This window comes from Neomonachus schauinslandi, chromosome 3 (assembly GCF_002201575.2).
Source record: "Neomonachus schauinslandi chromosome 3, ASM220157v2, whole genome shotgun sequence".
Taxonomy (NCBI): Eukaryota; Metazoa; Chordata; class Mammalia; order Carnivora; family Phocidae; genus Neomonachus; species Neomonachus schauinslandi.
Window position 1 is genome coordinate 178,673,656 of NC_058405.1, and position 6,476 is coordinate 178,680,131.

A 6,476-nucleotide genomic window follows, 5' to 3' on the forward strand; every position below is an offset into this window, starting at 1 on the left:
CCGTGGCCAATTCACTGGCACATTGCACCCAGTCTTTCATCACTCAGCTCCCATTCAGCAAACATTTCTTGATATTTTACTGTGTCTCAAGCACGGCTAAGGGCGCCGGGGACCCAGCAGGAGATGAAATCAAACAAGTCATCTGAAGCTTCAGGGATCCAGTCATACATCAGAAATGTAAGATTTTAACATTATTTCAGAATTCAATACAACATTGGCCAACAATACACTCTTGTGCGGACATAGTCTAGAAATGGGCAGAATGCTTGCTGGCCTCATAAACTTCTTATGGTTCTTCAAAACCTTCCAGTGAGGGAGTGTTAAAGAAAATGTACCTTTTTAAAGGGGAGGTTTTCATATTCTGATCTGATAGATGTTGATAATTTTGTTCGTGTATGCAAGACACTAACAGGCCCTTCAGGAGAGTCAAAAAAGTGATTGATCTCTCTCTTTCTATCACACACACACACACACACATATACACATATCCTGCTCTCAAGTATTTTTCGGCAAGAGATAAGACATGTATTTAAATATCTATACTATAATATTAAAGTGACAAGTGCCCTGGGAAGCATGTACATGACGCAAAGGGATTACAGAGAAAGGGAGGAAGGATGGAATGAAAGGAGAGCCATGAAGAAAGTGACACTCGGGTTGTGTATTAAAGAATCTGGATACAATTGAAGCAAACAGTGCTTCAGGTAAAGGAATAAAGGGAACGAGCACCAATAACACGCTGAACTGTGAAGGAGCATGGCATAGGAGACTTAAAGATCATGAAAGGTCTCAAAAGTCAAACTAAGAAGCTGCATCAGCAACCACAGAAGCAGAGTGAAAATGTAGCGCAGGGGTCAAAATGAAAATGCTCCCCCCCACCCCAAGCTGGGCGAGTCTGTAACTCAGTGAAGGGGGCAGGTATAATGGTGAGGACTGTAGAAAGCAGCAGTGCATGTCCTCCAGCTCCAGCTGATTCTGGCCATGCAGAGCTGCAAGCCCAAAGTGGCCAGTTCTTACAAGTTTCCAAGCAAAGCAAAGCAAAGCAAAAAAAAAAAAAAATCTAATTTCCATGTACAATCACTGAATTGATTCAATTTTCTTACCCAGCGAGAGCCAAACAAAATCTGTATGCAGGTTCAGGGTACCCTTTGGGAGGGACCCAGTTTGACCCTCTAGAAAACTGGTGCAGTGTGTGGGTAGTAACATCAAAATCTTTCTACTTCTCAGCAGCCTACTCTCCCAATCAGATTTATTATCCACCCTCTTCTGGATAATTAGTTGCTTGTATTAGCTCTAAAGGGGGCTATGTTTCTCCATTATCTGAAAATAAACTTGATTACCCCTATCTTGATCCTGCCGATGGTAGCCCATGATGGTTCCACGTGTTAGGGTGGGCTCGTGGCTGAAACAAATCAACCACAGGAGTTCAGTTCACAGTTGTTTCTTTCTGTCGCATGGAGAGGTCCAGTGTGGCTGTTTCTACCTGGTTGGCCCTCCTGACAGCCTTTTTTAGTTCCTTCCATCTCGTGGCTCTGCCTTCTCTGGATCCTGGAGTATTTTCCTTCAGCTATAACAGGGAAAGCCCGAAAATGGAGGGTCACGTGTGGGAGTGTTTCACGAGCCAGACCTGCAGAGTGGGGGGTCTGTTAGTTCAACCCACATTCCACTGGCTGTCATTTCGCCGTGGAGAAGCCATACTTGAAGAGGGGCCAGGAGATGAAGTCCAGCTGTGCGCCCAGGAGGAAACAGGAAATGAGCTGGAGAATAAGCAGCTGGTATCTGCCTCCTTTTCAGGCAGTGTTTGGTTTCATCCCCCCCACCCCCGCTCCTCAGTTCAGAACCAAAGGCAAAGGGTTTTTTTTCATAGTTAGGTACAAAGAGGGTTGAAATGATAAGTCTTAGCTATATGCAGGAGGCAGTCACTGAATTCAAGGATTTTTCCAGATCATTAGTTCCTTTTATTCAAGACTAGCCAAAAAAAAAAAAAAAAGTATTCCTCTTCTGTACTCCCTTCCCTCTGAAACATGTAAGAAGTTCTACCGCCAAAATTCAACAAACACAAACCTGGCAATTCACCCTTTTCCTATATTCCAGCAGTAGCTTTTTTCTACTAGAAAGGCATCCCTCATTCAAAGTGCACTCAATATACTTCGTCTGTATCCTTTAAAAGGGGTGAAAAACATGTTTAAATGTCATTAGGCTTGTATTTCATCCCAGGAAAACAAGCTCATCAAATACTTTCATGAGGTAACACCTTTGAAAAAGACCAGGTTTAATTAAGCAATTGCTTAGCACTGAGACCTGATCAAAGTGTAAATGTTAATGCACTGACTACTCTTTTTTTTCTTTGTGTAATGAGTAGTAGAGACTAGCTCACTTCCAAAATCCTGACTCTGACTTTCCAAATCCATTCCAAAGGGCAAGTTCATGAGCCTTCTCAGCAGTACATCCAGCACCAGTATAAAGGTCTCCAATTTCTAGTCCATTCTGATGCTCTGACCACAAATACGATACTTAGTCTTATGGCTCAAAAAATCCCAACAGTAAGTTACGGTCCCAACCAGTGAGTAATGGTCTGCGTGTCTGCTCAGAGAGACTGATGGCTGAAAATTATATAGAAAATTATACAGAGATTAAAAAAAATTATATAGATATTAAAAAAAAATCAAGCCATTATTTCCCACAAGTTCAAAAGCTCACAACAGTTGAAATTATGTTTGAATAGTATTTGGATGGCTGCCTCAGAGAAATCACTTCAGAAATATTTAGTAATTATGTGTTTTGGCTCCTACAACTTTGAATACAGAACACACTGATAAAAGGCAGAGGGCGGGAAAAAAAGTGTCTGCAGATGTAGCACTTACTAAACTACTGCGTTAGTCTCATTTTTAATTTATGATTTATCATTCTGGAGGTTGTGTCTGCTAAAGATTTAAATTTTCTTCCAACTTAACCTGCTCTATGCTGTTAATTACATTTTAAATAAAGTTTTAAATGAATACACAAAGTCTGTACAAACTGCTCTCTTAGTTAACTGTTACTATTATCATATGAGATCAGGTATTCCGAGTAGAACATAATTGATTTTATTCATTTTTCTTATTATGTGCCTTGGTGTATTCATTCATCCATCCATTGTGTCAGTTTTGGCTTTAAAAAAAATTTTTTTTTAATTCCAGTTAATTAACATACAGTGTAATGTTAGTTTCAGATGTAGAATTTAGTGATTCAACACTTCCATACAACACCCGGTGCTCATCACAAGTGCCCTCCTTCATCCCCGTCACCTATTTCACCCATCCCCCACCCACCTCACCTCTGGGAACCAGCAATTTGTTCTCTATAGGTAAGAGTCTGTTTTTTGGTTTACCTCTCTCTTTTTTTCCCCTATTATTTATTTTGTTTCTTAAGTTCCACATATGAGTGAAATTATATGGTATTTGTCTTTCTCTGACTGACTTATTTCACTTAGCATAATACCCTCTAGTTCCATCCACCTCATTGCAAATGGCAAGATTTCATTCTTTTTTTTTTTAAAGATTTTATTTATTTATTTGACAGAGAGAGACACAGTGACAGAGGGAACACAAGCAGGGGGAGTGGGAGAGGGAGAAGCAGGCTTCCCGCTGAGCAGGGAGCCCAACGAGGGGCTCGATCCCAGGACCTGAGCCAAAGGCAGACGCTTAAGGACTGAGCCACCCAGGCGCCCCCAAGATTTCATTCTTATTTATGGCTGAGTAATATTCTATCATGTGTGTGTATATACACACACACACACACACACACCACATCTTCTTCATTCATTCATCAGTCTATGGACACTTGGGCTCTTTCCATAATTTGGCTATTGTAGATAATGCTGCTATAAACATTGGGGTTCATGTACCCCTTCAAACTAATTATTTTTGTATCATTTGGGTAAATACCTAGTAGTGCAATTGTTATACTTATCCAAATTTTTGGATATTAAAAATGTTTTTCCAGAAATAAAAGATGCCTATTTCTATAGACAGAAAACCATAATTTAATCAATTCATTAGTTTCTCCAAAATACATTTACTCCTACATAAGTAAAAGTAATATTTATATTTTAAGATGTCTTTAGAAGTTTGGTTATTTTATTAAAGGAAAACTAGTATTTCAATACTTTTGATTTTGACTGCATTAATTTGCAAAATTATATTATCACACTTTCATTTTTTAATTTAGTTTTATGCCATTCTAAAAACTGCAAATGACTTCAATTTTTTTTTGAGACTTAATTTTTGAATCACAAACCCCTTCAAGTCCACTAGTTCTTTATTCTTTACATTTATATAGTCTTAGATTTTGCAGATATTTTTCCACCATAATGAAAAAATTTATTAAAACTGGAGTCTTCCCAAATTCAACAGATTTCTCCCCCTCCAAAAAACAGTAAAAAAAAAAAAGTTTAAATTACTACTGAAGCAGAATGAGGATTATCTCACATTTGAAACCAAGCAACCTCATACCTCCTTTGCTTCGGCCTAAATGTCCTATTTACTTCAAAATATTATCAAGTCAATTATGCTGGCATCCTTTTACTAAATATTCACCTTATGCATAAGATTAGCATTTTAAACATGTACAAGTATTAAGAAGCCACGTTCTCTTATAAGTTATAACAGTATCAGGTATATAAGTTATAAAAGCATCAGGTGTAGCTCAGAGAGTTAGTTGGAAGGTTATGCTAACCATAGTAAAAGCTCACAGACTCACACAATTGCAGAACTGCTCATTTTACCAGCCTCCTGGAAACTCTCAACATTTTCCAGAGGAAAGACAAAAGTGCTTTTTGAATAATACTATCAGTAAACAGATAAGAGGATGTGTCAAACACATTGAAATCATTCTAATCTAGAAGATGATTAAATCATTAGTGTATCGCCTCAGATTAATCTACCTTTGTTAGGAAGGAGGCTGTTAATCCCAGAAGAGAAATGCTTAGAACATTATTTTATCAAGTAGTGGAACAAACTAGTTAACAAAATAGTACACAAACACTTTGAAACAAGTAAGTTATGAGCAAAACTAAAATACTGATGGTACAGATGCAAGGAGAAAGCCTGAGATTCAGCTAATAGGTGAATTTATTCACAAAGAACTTATCAGAAGTAAAAGTACATCTGTCTGTCTGAATTCCATATTAAATAGTACTAGCAAAAGGCGAAGCTGGGGCACCCGGGCAGCTCAGCCGGTTAAGCGTCCGACTTTTGATTTCATTTCAGGTTTTGATCTCAGGGTTGTGAGTTCAAGCCCCACACTGGGCTCCACGCTGGGCGTGGAGCCTACTTTAAAAAAAAAATGTGAAGCTAATACAGCCCTAGCTGTTATGGTCCTTCTATTTTTAGCTCTATGTGACAGAACAGATTATCACTTGGAATACCAAAGTACATTGTCTATGGGACGAGTTTTTTCAAGTTTGTCAAAAGCTAAAATAAGAATTGAAGAAAAATTTAATGGCCCTCTCCTTTGTTAATTACTGAAAAATGGTCATTGGCTTATTTTACTTACATCCCATAGCATCTGATTGGACTTAATCCAGAACGGCAGAGACCGTGTGAAAGAATACATTAACATTTAACAACTACATTCATTGATTTAACCTTAGAAAAGTAAAGGTAAACACAGTTCCTCAGTGGTGTTTCACAGTGATGTTTCAAACAATATGAATCCTAGAGAGGAACTTCTAGAAGAACAACAGCTGATGAAAAAGCCTTATCATTATTTTAGGAGACTTGATTTGGAAAATGAGTTTGAATGAAGATTCACTTACTTTGTCACAGTAAATGCCAACTTTACATTTGTTCATGAAAGAAAATAAATTACTAGATTTAAAGAATGATTGCATCACTAAGTACCTGCAAAGAAATCAGATTATCAAAATGGGGGTGAATGGGGGCTCCTGGGTGGCTCAGTCGGTTAAGTGGCTGACTCTGGCTCAGGTCATAATCCCAGGGTCCTGGGATCAAGCCCATCAGGCTCCCTGCTCAGCGGGGAGCCTGCTTCTCCCTCTCACCCTGCCTGCCCCTCCCCCGGCTCATGCTTTCCCTCTCTCTCTCTCAAATAAACAAAATCTTTAAAGAAAAATGTGGGTGAATGATGAGAAAGAAGTCAATAGGAGCAAAACAGTAAATACTCTTCTCCCATCTGCTGTCACATGCTTGTGAAGTTGCTCCTGGACAGTAAGTACCAAGAAAATAAAGAGATCACTTTAAAGGGACTTCACCAGGAAGTATGGGTAGCAATTTCATGCATAAAATTGGACTATCAGGCTAAAAAATAATTATATTCATAAAAGCACACTCAAGTTTCTCATTAAAAAATTTAAAAACATTTTATTTGTAAGTTTTATACAAATTTAGCATTTATTATCTTTCACTTGGTAGTTTTATTATAATTATATAATATAAAGAAAATATAATTATTATTTTCACCAAGACCCACGTAAAATG